At 40.1% G+C, this 14,291-nt stretch overlaps 1 long non-coding RNA gene across 1 annotated transcript; it reads left to right on the top strand.

Annotated features, from left to right (window-relative positions):
- The first annotated feature begins 7,817 nt into the window (after positions 1–7,817).
- Positions 7,818–14,000, top strand: LOC135966097 (uncharacterized). The gene is made up of 3 exons (XR_010579200.1): positions 7,818–7,972; positions 11,097–11,237; positions 12,995–14,000. It is a non-coding gene; the product is annotated as an uncharacterized lncRNA (long non-coding RNA).
- Positions 14,001–14,291: the final 291 nt, after the last annotated feature.

A 14,291-nucleotide genomic window follows, 5' to 3' on the forward strand; every position in this document is an offset into this window, starting at 1 on the left:
CATTGTGGTTTTGATTTGCATTTCTCTAATGACCAGTGATGATGAGCTTTTTTTTTTTTTTGAGACGGAGTCTGGCTCTGTCGCCCAGGCTGGAGCGCAGTGGCGCGATCTCGGCTCACTGCAAGCTCCGCCTCCCGGGTTCCGGCCATTCTCCTGGCTCAGCCTCCCAAATAGCTGGGACTACAGGTGCCCACAACCGCGCCTGGCTAATTTTTTTTTGTATTTTTAGTAGAGACGGGGTTTCACCGTGGTCTCGATCTCCTGACCTTGTGATCCGCCCGCCTCGGCCTCCCAAAGTACTGGGATTACAGGCGTGAGTCACCGCGCCCGGCCAGAGCATGGAATGTTTTTCTATTTGTTCGTGTCCACTCTTATTTCCTGGAGCAGTGGTTTGTAGTTCTCCTTGAAAAGGTCCTTCACATCCCTTGTAAGTTGTATTCCTGGGTATTTTATTCTCTTTGTAGCAGTTGTGAATGGGAGTTCACTTATGATTTAGCTCTCTCTTATTGTTGTACAGGAATGCTTGTGATTTTTGCACATTGATTTTGTATCCTGAGACTTTGTTGACATTGCTTCTCAGCTTAAGGAGATTTTGGGTTGAGATGGTGGGGTTTTCTAAATATACAATCATGTTGTCTGCAAAGAGAGACAAGTTGACTTACTCTCTTCCTATTTGAACACCCTTTATTTCTTTCTTTTGTGTGATTGCCCTGGACAGAACTTCCAATACTATGTTGAATACGAGTCGTGAGAGAGGGCATCCTTGTCTTGTGCTGGTTTTCAAAGGGAATGCTTCTAGGTTTTGCACATTCAGTATGATATTGGCTGTGGGTTTGTCATAAATTGCTGTTATTGTTTTGAGATACGTTTCATCATTACCTAGTTTATTGAGAGTTTTTAGCATGAAGGGGTGTTGAATTTTATCGAAGGCCTTTTCTGCATCTATTGAGATAATCATGTGGTTTTTGTCATTGGTTCTGTTTATGTGATAGATTACATTTATTGATTTGGGTATATGGAACCAGCTTTGTATCCCAGGGATGAAGCCCACTTGATCGTGGTAGATAAGCTTTTTGATGTGCTGCTGGATACAGTTTACCTGTGTTTTATTGGGGATTTTCACATTGATGTTCATCAGGGATATTGGCCTAAAATTTTCTTTTTTGTTGTGTCTCTGCCAGGTTTTGGTATCAGGATGATGCTGGCCTCATAAAACGAGTTCCATCTTTTTCTATTGTTTGGAACAGTTTCAGAAGGAATGGTACTAACTCCTCTTTGTACCTCCAGCAGAATTTGGCTGTGAATCCATCTGGTTCTGGGCTTTTTTTTGGTTGTTAGGCTATTACTGCCTCAATTTCAGAACTTGTTATTGGTGTATTCTGGGATTTGACTTCTTTCTGGTTTAGTCTTGGGAGTGTGTATGTTTCTAGGAATTTATCCATTTCTTCTAGATTTTCTAGTTAATTTACATAGAGGTGTTTATAATATTCTCTAATGGTAGTTTGTATTTCTGTGGCATTGGTGGTGATCTCCCCTTTATCATTTTTTATTTTGTCTATTTGATTCTTCTCTCTTTTCTTCTTTATAAGTCTGGCTGGCAGTCTATTTTGTTAATCTGTTCAAAAAACCAGCTCCTGGAGTCTTTGATTTTTTGAAGGGTTTTTTTTTTTTTTTTGTGTGTGTGCGTCTCTATCTCTTTCAGTCCTGTTCTGATCTTAGTTATTTCTTGTCTCCTGCTAGCTTTTGAATTTGTTTGCTCTTGCTTCTCTAGTTCTTTTAATTATGATGTTAGGGTGTCGATTTTAGATTTTTCCCACTTTCTCCTGTGGGCATTTAGTGCTATAAATTTCCCTCTAAACACTGGTTTAGCTGTGTCCCAGAGATTCTGGTACATTGTATTTTCATTCTCATTGGTTTTAAATAACTTATTTATTTCTGCCTTAATATCATTGTTTACCCAGTTGTCATTCAGGAGCAGGTTGTTCAATTTCCACGTAGTTGTGCAGTTTTGAGAGAGTTTCTTAAACCTGAGTTCTCATTTGATTGAACTGCGGTCTGAGACATTGTTAGTTAGGATTTCTGTTCTTTCGCATTTGTTGAGGAGTGTTTTACTTCCAATTATGTGGTCAATTTTAGAATAAATACTGAGAAGTATGCATAGTCTGTTGATTTGGGGTGGAGAGTTCTGTAGATGTCTATTAGGTTTGGTTGGTCCAGAGCTGAGTTCAAGTCCTGAATATCCTTGTTAATTTTCTGTCTCGTTAATCTGTCTAATATTGACATGGGGGTGTTAAAGTATCCCACTATTATTGTGTGGGTGTCTAAGCCTCTTTGTAGGTCTCTAAGAACTTGCTTTATGAATCTGGGTGCTCCTGTATTGGGTGTATATATATTTAGGATAGTTAGCTCTTCTTGTTGCATTGCTCCCCTTACCATTACGTAATGCCCTTCTTTGTCTCTTTGATCTTTGTTGGTTTAAAGTCTGTTTTATCTGAGACTAGGATGGCAACCCTTGCTTTTTTTTTTGCTTTCCATTTGCTTGGTAGATCTTCCTCCTTCCCTTTATTTTGAGCTTATGTGTGTCTCTGCATGTGAGATGGGTCTCCTGGATACAGCACTCCAATGGGTCTTGACTCTATCCAATTTGGCAGCCTATGTCTTTTAATTGGGGCATTTAGCCTGTTTACATTTAAGGTTAATATTGTTATGTGTAAATTTGATCCTGTCATTGTGATGCTAGCTGGTTATTTTGCCGATTAGTTGATGCAGTTTCTTCATAGTTTCAATGGTCTTTACAATTTAGTATGTTTTTTGCAGTGGCTGCTACCAGTTTTTCCTTTCTATGTTTACTGCTTTCTTCAGGACCTCTTGTAAAGCAGGCCTAGTGGTGACAAAATCCTTCAGCATTTGCTTGTCTGTAAAGGAGTTTATTTCTCCTTTGCTTATGAAGCTTAGTTTGGCTGGATATGAAATTCTGGTTTGAAAATTCATTTCTTTAAGAATGTTAAATATTGGCCCCCACTTTCTTCTGGCTTGTAGGGTTTCTGCAGAGAAATTCGTTGTTAGTCTGATGGGCTTCCCTTTGTGCATAACCTGACCTTTCTTTCTGGCTGCCCTTAACATTTTTTCCTTCATTTCAACCTTGTTGAATCTGACAATTATGTGTCTTGGGGTTGCTTGTCCCAAGGAGTATCTTTGTGGTGTTCTCTGTATTTCCTGAATTTGAACGTTGGCCTGTGTTGCTAGGTTTGGGAAGGTCTCCTGGATAATATCCTAAAGAGTGTTTTCCAGTTTGGTTCCATTCTCCCCATCACTTTCAGGTATACCAATCAAACGTAGGTTTGGTCTTTTCACATAGTTCCATATTTCTTGGAGGCTTTGTTCATTCCTTTTCATTCTTTTTTTCTCTAATCTTGTCTTCATGCCTAATTTCATTAAGTTGATCTTCAATCCCTGATATCCTTTCTTCCACTTGATTGATTTGGTTATCAATACCTGTGCATGCTTCATGAAGTTCTTGTGCTGTGTTTTTCAGCTCTACCAGGTCATTTATTTTCTTCTCTAGGCTGGTTATTCTGGTTAGCAATTCCTCTAACCATTTTTTAAGGTTCTTAGCTTCCTTGCATTGGTTTAGAACATGCTCCTTTAGCTCAGAGGAGTTGGTTATTATCCACCTTCTGAAGCCTACTTCTGTCAATTCATCAAACTCATTCTTTGTCCAGTTTTGTTCCCTTGCTGGTGAGGAGTTGTGATCCTTTGGAGAAGAGGCATTCTGGTTTTTGGAATTTTTAGCCTTTCTGCACTGGTTTTTCTTAATCTTCATGGATTTATCTACCTTTGGTCTTTGATGTTGGTGATCTTTGGATGGAGTTTCTGTGTGGATGTCCTTTTTGTTGATGTTGATGCTATTCCTTTCTGTTTGTTAGTTTTCCTTCTAACAGTCAGGCCCCTTTGCTGCAGGTCTGCTGGAGTTTGCTAGAGGTCCACTCCTGACCCTGTTTGCCTGGGTATCACCAGCAGAGGCTGCAGAACAGCAAAGAATGCTGCCTGTTCCTTCCTCTGGAAGCTTCATTGCAGGGGGGCACCCACCGGATGCCAACCAGAGCTCTCCTATATGAGGTGTCTGTTGACCCCTGCTGGGAGGTGTCTTCTAGTCAGGAGGCGTGGGGGTCAGTCAGGGACCCACTTGAGGAGGCAGTCTGTCTCTTAGCAGAGCTTGATTGCTCTGCTGGGAGATCTGCTGCTCTCTTCAAAGCCAGTAGGCAAGAATGTTTAAGACTGCTGAAGCTGCACCCACAGCCACACCTTCCTCTAGGTGCTCTGTCCCAGGGAGATGGGAGTTTTATCTATAAATCTCTGACTGGGGCTGCTCCCTTTCTTTCAGAGATGCCCTGCCCAGAGAGGAGGAATCTAGAGAGGCAGTCCGGCTACCGTGGCTTTGCCAAGCTGTGGTGGGCTCCACCGAGTTTGAACTTCCCAGGGGCTTTGTTTACACTGTGAGGGGAAAACTTCGTACTCAAGCCTCAGTAATGGCAGACTCCCCTCCCCCAACCAAGCTCAAGCATCCCAGGTCAACTTCAGACTGCCGTGCTGGCAGCGAGAATTTCAAGCCAGTGGATCTCAGCTTGCTGGGCTTTGTGGGGGTGAGATATGCTGAGCTAGACCACTTGGTGCCCTGGCTCCAGCCCCCTTTCCAAGGGTGTGAACAATTCTGTCTCACTGACGTTCCAGGTGGCTACTCGGGTATGAAAAAAACTCCTGTAGCTAGCTTGGCGTCTGCCCAAATTGTCACCCGGTTTTGTGCTTGAAACCCAGGACCCTGGTGGCATAGGCTTCTGAGGGAATCTCCTCATCTGCAGGTTGTGAAGACCATGGGAAGTGCATAGTGTCTGGGGTGGAGTCCACCGTTCCTAACAGCACAGTCCCTCATGGCTTCCCTTGGCTAGGGGAGGGAGTTCCCCGACCCCTTGCCCTTCCTGAGTGAGGTGATGCCCTGTCCTGCTTCAGCTCACCCTCTGTGGGCTGCACCAACTGTCTAGCCAGTCCCAATGAGATGAGCTGGGTACCTTAGTTGGAAATGCAGAAATCACCTGCCCTCTGTGTTGATCTCGCTGGGAGCTGCAAATGGGAGCTGTTCCTCTTTGGCCATCTTGCCAGCCACCCTGGGGTCATACTTTAAAGCCAAGTCAAATAGTCAGCTTCTGGAAGCCTGGACTCTACTTTTTCCAAGAGGAAGAACTTGCTTGTCTTGAAGTGGCCTTGTTTGCAAGCTACCTGCTTACACCACAACTCAGAGTGTCTCAGGAAGCTGGAGTATTGCTCAGCAGAAAAGCCCCACATGCTGCCATTTTTTTGGTAGTACTGTTGATTATTTCAGGAGCAACACAGTGATAGTGCTGGATTTTGAGCAAGAAGACTATAATTATCCAATGCCCCTTCTGTTAGGGAGATTATGTGACAATCCCATGGCTTGTGGAATGTGCATCTTGGGGTTTTTGTCTTAACCACTAATTATCTTTGCTTTTCCCTTTTGTTCTCTGTAACAACATTAGGCTTCTGCAGCACTGCTGGCCAGTTACTGGTGATACATCTGTGGCCATAGAATGGTGAGGCTGCCTGGAGTCTTAGTCTGTGACTCTGTTCACTTTAGTCTCATGTTAAAGCCATTAGAATTACATAGAAGTACACTAGAGTCCACTGCTACTGGAGCTCTTGTCCTAGAGTGGAAACTGGGGCCATGAGGATACAGCCCCACCGACAAGCTGGCTGCGGCCTGTCCTATGAGTAATATGTGAGAGTATCAAGCCACAGGCTGGGTTCAGAGATGATCAGCAGCACCATGCTGAAGGAGAAGCCAGGAAGGAGAACTCAGGCACAGAAGCCAAGTTGAAGAGAAGAGTGCTGTGGTTAGGTAAGCCAATACAAGGGAATAAACAGAGAAGATACATTTTGTAGAAGCCAGAGTCTAGGGAGCTCAGAACCCTTGGGGGTCAAGGCAAGGGATGGGCACTAGGCCCCAGAAGGCACAGTTCTGAGACAGAGTCAGGTGGCATGAGTGTCAGCTGGGGTGGCAGTGGTGGTTGGTACTGGGCCAAGTGGGGAGAGGTGCTGAGAGAAGGTTGTTGAAAATGCACACGTCTGGTTCTCCCAGTCCTGAGGCTTATCTGTCTTACAATGGTGGTCTGAGACTGGCCACTGTGAAAATCTGGTGCCTGGACCTGATCAGCAAAGGCTTGGCACTTGCAATTTCTCAAAAGGGATTGTTGGAGCTCATTTCCATTACCAGAAAACTGTTTTCTAATCTACTTGGTGCAAGATGTGGTCCAATCGCTACATGCCTGTTCTTTTCCATTGTTTAAAATGGAGACATTTCCTAGTTTGCAGCCTGGAAGAGATGTTATGAGTCCAAACGAGATTATGTAGTTCTTGGAATTCCACCGAGGAAATAGCTATGTAAATTCAATGTGTTGTTATTCATGACGTGTGGTTGAGCTGAAAACTCTAGCTACTACCCAACCATGCAAGCCCTAAAATTAGACTTCCTATACTGTGCACAGTAATTCTCTTTCTTACAATAGAAACCACAAACCAATTTTGCCTTACAGAAATGTGCTCTCATCCAAAATTTTTAATGCACATTTTAAAAACCAGCTCAGTTTTACTGTGGAGTCACATCTGAGAAAAGTGACATAGTCAGGGAAATGTCTGTCTTACATACAGGAGGAGCATACATATTTTATAAGCTTACCAGGAGCTGATTATGAAGATCACCCATCAAAATGATCTAATAACTTTCATTTTCACATCACTAGTTCAATTAAGAAATAATTTCCAATAATATGAATCCAAATACATTTTCATTTCTGGACATACATGTATTCATGCTGTGGGCTTTATTTGATTTTTTTATTACTCTTTAATTCTTTAACAGTTGCATTTTTTTTTCTTTGCAAGCGCATAGTGGGTAATTTATGTTGTTTTGATAGTTTGTTTCTTTGATATAATTTGCAATTCTGCACCCAGAGTTGTAATATACTACAGTTGATCTAAACTACAGTTTAGATAAACGACATGGAAATACAGAGGTTATCTATGTAAAATGATTCATATTTCATAATAGGGACTTCTGTAAAATGAAAAAAATATATATTGCTATTAATCACACTTTTTATATTACTTTTTTCCTTGACTGAGATTTGTTGCATTTACTATTGTAACATATTTCCAAAACACATTAGTTAAATGGGGCTGAAAATCACGCATGCATGTTTTATGGAAAAAATGCGCAGATATATTTTCAATTTTAAGCTATAAACTATGGCTTTTTTTTTTGATGATTAAAATATTCTGGCCCATTTAAAATGAGCTACATAATAAAAGTGATGTGCAATAATAATTTTGCAATGCTTAATAATATACTTTATCTGAAAGATGCTTTTAAAAGATCTTATGCATAATTCAAGCACTTTTGTTCTCTTCTGTATAGAAAATAAGTGAGTGATATGCAAGTGAAATCAGAAATTGAAAAGAATTTAAAAAAATAATTAAAAAACTGGACAGATTTCTGCCTCTGCTAAAATTAAGAAGTAGTGACATGTTAAAATGTTTTATGCTATTGGCAACAGGGGGATGTAGGGCAGAGTGACACAATAGAAAACATTAGGCCCAAACTTTCTCTAATATAGGTTTTCTGGCTTTAAAAAAAGGGGTACAAAGGGTCACTGAAGTTTGTTGAATATGCTTCTTATTGTCAATTCATGTCGACGAAGAGAGTTTGCCCTTGCTCACACAAGAGAGGAGCTTTCAGATCTTCAACCAGATACCTGCCAGGATTATCTTTAACATGCAAACTAGCCCAGGGAGTTTGCCTGCCTCCCAGTCACCATCAAAGCACAAGCACCCGAAGAAAGAGTGCACACGTCCTCCTAGTGCTGCCCCAGAGCTATCCCTAAAGAAGACGCAGGAAAGCCAGGTTAGGGAATTGTAATGTGTTTATTAATGAAGGCTGGGCTTTTGTTCACTTAGAATCGTCCAAAAGATTAAAATAATTTTGAAAGGGGCTTACGGTATAAAAAGAGGTGTGGAAAATCAGCCCCAGTAAGAAACAATTAATTACTAATTCACAGTGGAAACCATGCTCGACATTTTTTTTTTTTTTTTAAATCTGAAGACATGGTAAACTATGGGTAGAATTTTGAAAATTACATATGAACCGATGACTAGATTGTAAAATGTAAAAAAGTGCCAGAATATCCAGTTGCTTTGGTACAGAATTCCGTATGTTGTTTGTAGGTTTTATCTACCTAACACCACACTTTTGTTTGGGTGAATTTTTGTTTGTACTTGGTAAAGGTTTTGGTTGTATTGTCTGGCTCATTTGAGTTGGGCAGCCTGATCTTTTGTTCTAACTTAATCTCCCATGAACAAATTTCTAAAAGGACGGTTTTACTATTTATAAATTTGGTGCTTCTCAGAGGTCATTTAGAAGTTAGTATAATTAAAAAGGCATAAATAAAACAGGAACCTGTTGACCTGACCTAGATACAATCTTACCAGAAGGCAGAGTTGTCATGTGGTTTGTTTTTGTTTTTGTGGGTTTTTTTTTTTTTTTTTTTTTGGTGGGAGGTATTTACTTGATTATAGCCTTAGAAAATTCAGACAGTAAATAGTGTCCTGGAACTTTGTTTGTAAGAAAAGTTGGTTATTCTGGCTTCTATGCTCTCACTCTATTCTATAATCTTTCATGATAATTATGTCCTAATAGGTCAAGGTAAAGCTTTGCTGCTCTGGTAATGACTGGGAAAGGCATAGAGAAAAAGAGTGCATAGATATGCTTCCATTTCCCTCTATGCTTTCTTGCTTTCTGGATTTGGCCTTCTCCTTGAGGTCCAACATCTTTATGTTGAAGGGCCTACAGAGTAAACCGTGGGACTCAATAAACATTTGTTACTTGATTGATTTTAGAGAAAATTTGAATATAGCCTAAATAGACACAAGACTTTGTTTTGTTGGGGCAATATTTACAGAATGTCCCACTTAGTGTAAAGAGTAAAATGTATTTTAAATTGGGTTGTCTTTGGTTTATCCTTCTATAAATTAAAACTAGGCATTTCTGTTGAGAACCACTTTGTTCCCTTTACTCTTTGCGTATGACATTCACTTGTGAAACAACAAGACTTTAAAAAATCCTACAAACCTGCACGTTATGCACATGTACCCTAGAACTTAAAGTATAGTAATAATAAAAAATAATAAAAAAATTAAAAAAAAAACACGTACTTGCCCCAAGGACACAATTGCTTTAATACGACTGGGTATGTTAAGCTGTGAATTGTCAGTGCCATAGTAAAAATGGACTTGTGTTTGTAGGTTGTGTCCTGGAGATTGTTGTGAATGATATGGATTTTAGGAAATAATAAACTTGTAATATGTTAAAAAAAAAATCCTTAGCCAAGTTTAAATCAACTCTGAAAAATCACTTGTTTAATACTGTCTTTTTTTTTTTTTTGCCATCTGCTGTCATTTATTCTGGTTTTATTTTTTTACCCAGAGCAACTCCTTAGAAGAGCATTACATGGGTAGAAATAATTGTTGGTTGATTGATTATGATTGGAGAGTATGTGTTCTGAAGTTTTAGGTTAAATAGAGCCAACACCACAGGTCTACATGGAATATATGTGTGATTGATTTGATAGAGAAAAAACCCAATTCACTACAGAGAGGGCCGGCTGAGATGCCTTGAGGGCCTTGGACAACACTTTTCATTTCTAATCTACACAGATTACTTTGGAACTGACTATAAACTAGTTAAATGATTGGCTGGTGACAAAAAAAAAGATGAAGAAAGTAATGAATGCTTACTAGATGGCACAAAAGATTTAGAGGGATTTGTATTAGCTTTGTAACCAGACTGACACATGGGAAATAAAATTTATTGTTACTAAACATTGAACATTACTCTTGAGCACTAAAATAATGAACACAGTAAAAATAAATAACATTGAACTAACTAAAGCAGTAAGACTTTCAAAATAACCCTCCAGAGAGAGGAAGGAAGGGTTTTTCTTTCACATTGTGTAGATAATATAAAGCCACACATCACCTATACAATAGCATTAGGCTAATTATTCCCAGATAGCTGGTCAGAGTGTTTAGTTATGCCCAATTTATTGACTCTTTCCTCTTAAATTCCTAAGGAAGCATCAATATTTCTTAAAATATACATGTCAAGATTTCAAATTCCCAAGCTTTTAAAAACATAGCAAAAAATCATAATACAGTTTGGATTAGAAAATGATTAGAAAGGTTTCAACTTAGCATCTGTGTTGAGTGTTGAATAAACCCATTAGACCTTGAGATATTGCCTTGGAAAACCTAAATGACAACAAAAAGTGTTCGTTTAGGGAGTAGCCTTCCCGAAAAGAGTTAGAAACTCTTATCACTAGAGACATTCAAAATGGCCATAAAATGTGTCAAGGAAATTATTTTCTCTCTGATGTTATTCTGAGTATACATAATGAAGAAAATTCTTTTTATTTTGTCAGTGTGTTTTTTACTCTCAGTTCACCATTAAGTGCATTACAAATCAGTTTTGAATTTCACAGTAAACATAGTCATGTTTTTCAGGGTCTCCTCAATAGGTCCAGATAGTCATAGATTAATTGCTTAGGACAGTATCAGGTTTGTCACTTACCCAGGTACTGAATTTCAAACTGTACCTCTCTTTAGGAATAAAATTAGTTTTTATTGTTGTTGTTGTTGTCGTTTTATCTCCCTACTAACTGCATTTGTCCCTCTTCATCAAAGTACACTCTGAATAGCCATGCTTTTGCATCTTACTGATGCACAGAGGTTGATCAGTTGGATTGAAAGACAGAGCTCAAAAGGTGTTGTAATGCTTTGTTGGTAGCACCAGATCAAGGTGGTATGCTGTGGAGGGGATTCTAGCTTTAGCTCTGCCACTAAAAAGCAGCTGGACTTTAGGTCAGTTGATTGGCATCCCTAGGTCTTGGTTTCTTCATTTACAGATGAAAGAAAAGTCTTTGCCCCTGTTCCAGGATGCTCTCAAAACTGTTTTTTATCCTTCTAACCACCAGGCTTTATTCCATCCAAGGGAGAACAATATAAATGAACAGTGCTGCTTCTGGAGGTCTCATCTAATGAGGGCTGAAAAACTCTTTCTTAAGGGACCAGAGAGTAAATATTTCAATTTTGTGAGGCAAAATTGAGTGAATTACGTAAGTATTTATGTAACATTTAAAAATGTAACTATTAGGAAATGTAAAACCCATTCTTGTGAGTGATATAAAAACAAGTGGTGGGTTGAATTTGGCCCTGCTGTGGTTGTCCACCCCTGCTCTAGAGGAATAATATACACAGATAATCACACCCCAATCCACAAGACAGAGGTAAGTAAGAGGCAAATTCATCTGAACAATTTCCTTCCTTGACCACACACTTTAGTTAAGACAGCCTTTCTAGGTCGTGCAAGAGCCCTTTGCCTCACTGGGGGCCATGGAGAGCCCTCCTGCCCGTTCTTTTTCTCTCTCCTCTCATCTTTCTTTCTCTTTGTTTTTTTTGACCTCAATCTACCATTCCCATTTGCTTCAAGAGCTTTTTTACCGGAACAAGATGAGGAGGCCTGGGGGAAGGGAGGAAGGGAAGGAGGAGGCCAGCAAGAATTTTAATTTCCCATATGCCAACATAATTACAGAGCAGATACAATTGCCTCCAAATCTTTTGTGCTGCTTTATATGCATTCATTATTTTCCTCATCTTTTTGTCACCAGTCAGCCATTTAACTAGTTTACAGTCAGTTCCAGGGAAATTTATGTAGATTAGAAATCATCGACCTTAACTGAAGCCCTGAAGACATCTTACCTGTTAGCATGTCGATAGATACTGTGTTTTAATAAATTCAGTTCCTCTATCAGAAACTTCGTGTCAGCTGCAAGCACCTCTTATCACAGAGGCATCTGAACTGCCCTAAGTGTGAAATATGGACAATCAGAAAGCCTCAACTCAGATTGTTCTGGAGGTTTACTCCAGAAAGAGTCCATCATTTTGGAAATTCATTTAAATAGGTAGAAGGAAAATATCAAGAGCCTTAAAAATGCATGTGATGCCATTGCATTTTCCTTTTCGATGATTAATTTAAGTTCCCCTGGGAAATGTTACCCTTTGAAGTTGTAGATGAATTAGAATTTTTCTCTCAGAATTATTAACACATACCATTTCTGAAAAGTAGTGTGTTTCCTTTAACAATCTTTGATTTTTCTCACATTTAAATGCCATTAATATTGAATAAATGTCCTGTTGTCTTTCTTAGTATGAATTTCCTTTTGGAAATGTGTAAGGATATATACATGTTCTAAGATAAGATTTTATCTAAAACATTCTGACCAGTATTGGGTGTGTATCAAAAAATACGTGTTTCTTGATTTGAAGTCCAGTAAAGACAAAATGAAAAGTGGTGGGATAAGGCTGGTAAATTGCAGCTTAAGCCCAAACAATGACTATTATGGAATATAAACATGTTTGAGCTTGTCTCTCAAACTGGTGGGATGCTGCTGCAATGAAGCCTTTTTTGGTCACTACAGGTACTGGATGAGCACTCATTCAGAGAGGAGACAGGCTTGAAAAGCTTCATCCATTATTAAAACCATAGTCACAGCCAGTGTATGTGTGGATGACACAGGGGACAGATGCCCACCACTTAGCCTTATACCTGGCCAGTCCCCCATGGACTCAAATCTGGGCTCTAGAAGAGAGAAGACCTTGACTAGATTTTCTGTGTATGGAAGGTGATATGGCAGAATTGGAATCTGTGGCAGACACTGTCAGTTGCCCTTCTTACCCCAATAGCCATTTCCCTTCCTTTTTGTAAACACAATCTTGTTTTCTTTGAGGGGGAGGGGGGAGCCTTATGCCCCACTATCAGGGCTAAAATCATGATTGGTTTAAGTCATTAATGGCAATTTCATTACTTTGATAGTCTCTCTTTCCCAGAGGTCCCAGAGCTATGATGACCATGTGACCTAGTTCTACTCAACGCTGTGCAAGGAGAAGGCTGCAGCTGGGTTTCTGGGAGAAACTCTCCTACCATTTTGCTCACCTGATATTGTGTGAAGATGTGCAGCTTGTACCTGTGGCAGTCATCTTGTGATCAAGAGGTGGCATGTCCAAGAATGAAAAGCTCACAGTTGAGAATGGCATGGTCGAGGCAGAAAGAAATTAGATAATGGATGGTGCTATGGAGCTGCTACACCAAACTTGGAGCTCCACATCTTCAGAATTCTTATATCATGAGATCAGTAAATACTTTTATTGCTTAAGCCACTGTGAGCTGGGTTTTCTCTTTCTTTCAGCTGCTTGAAATCAAATGAGCGTAACATCAAAATGAATTAATGCATTTGTTTAATTCACCACGAAGCTTGGAGGACTTTCAGTAATTTGAGGGCCCCAACTGAAAAGGTAGCAGAGTTCAGGAAGGGTGAGTGCGTTAGGCCAGAGCATTAGTACCCAGAATAAGCAGTGGAAGTGCCAGTGGAGGCAGCGGTGCCCAGAGGCTATGGCAACAATATCTGGTAATCCTAGCAGAAGAGGCAGATATGCCAGACTGAAGTAATGTGAGCGGGGAGGCCCAGCAGGTGTAGTGGTCCCTGGTTGACACTGGGGTGCCTCATGTTGCAGAAATAGAAATAAAGAAGTTATGGCACAGAGTAGCTTTCTGGATAGCTGATTTTACTTGTTTATAGGCATATTTGAGGCATCATTTTGTATATTAAAGAGGATAATCTGCTGCCTCATTTATGCTAAGAATGTTTAAAGGCTCAAACACAACAAGAGTCTGTGTTCTGCTCACCTAACGGTGTGGTGGCCAGTGGATGGTTCTCTCTTTTTCTGGTGATTCAGGGGCTTTGGAGACTTCCATTTGGAGATTCTGAAGTTCCTTGGGACCTGGTTGTCATGGCATTCAGCTGGTAGAAGAATAAAGAGCATGGGGGAGATATGCCTGCTCCTTAAAAAACCTGTCTAGAAGTGGCACAAATTACCCTCTTCTACTTCACAGTGGAAAGGAGTTATATGTTTCTACCTAACTGCAAATGGAGTGGGCAATGGGTTTCCCTGGCTTGGCAGTTGCTCCAGGTTATATCTGGAAATAGGAGAATGAAACATAATCAGCAATCTCCGCCAGCCAGGTACTCCTGGAAATATGATACTTGTTTTGAGGTGGGATTGGGGTGGGGCAGATACTTTGCAGAACCCTACAGTTCTGAGCTAGCTGTTGG

Source organism: Macaca fascicularis, chromosome 11, assembly GCF_037993035.2.
Source record: "Macaca fascicularis isolate 582-1 chromosome 11, T2T-MFA8v1.1".
Classification (NCBI taxonomy): domain Eukaryota; kingdom Metazoa; phylum Chordata; class Mammalia; order Primates; family Cercopithecidae; genus Macaca; species Macaca fascicularis.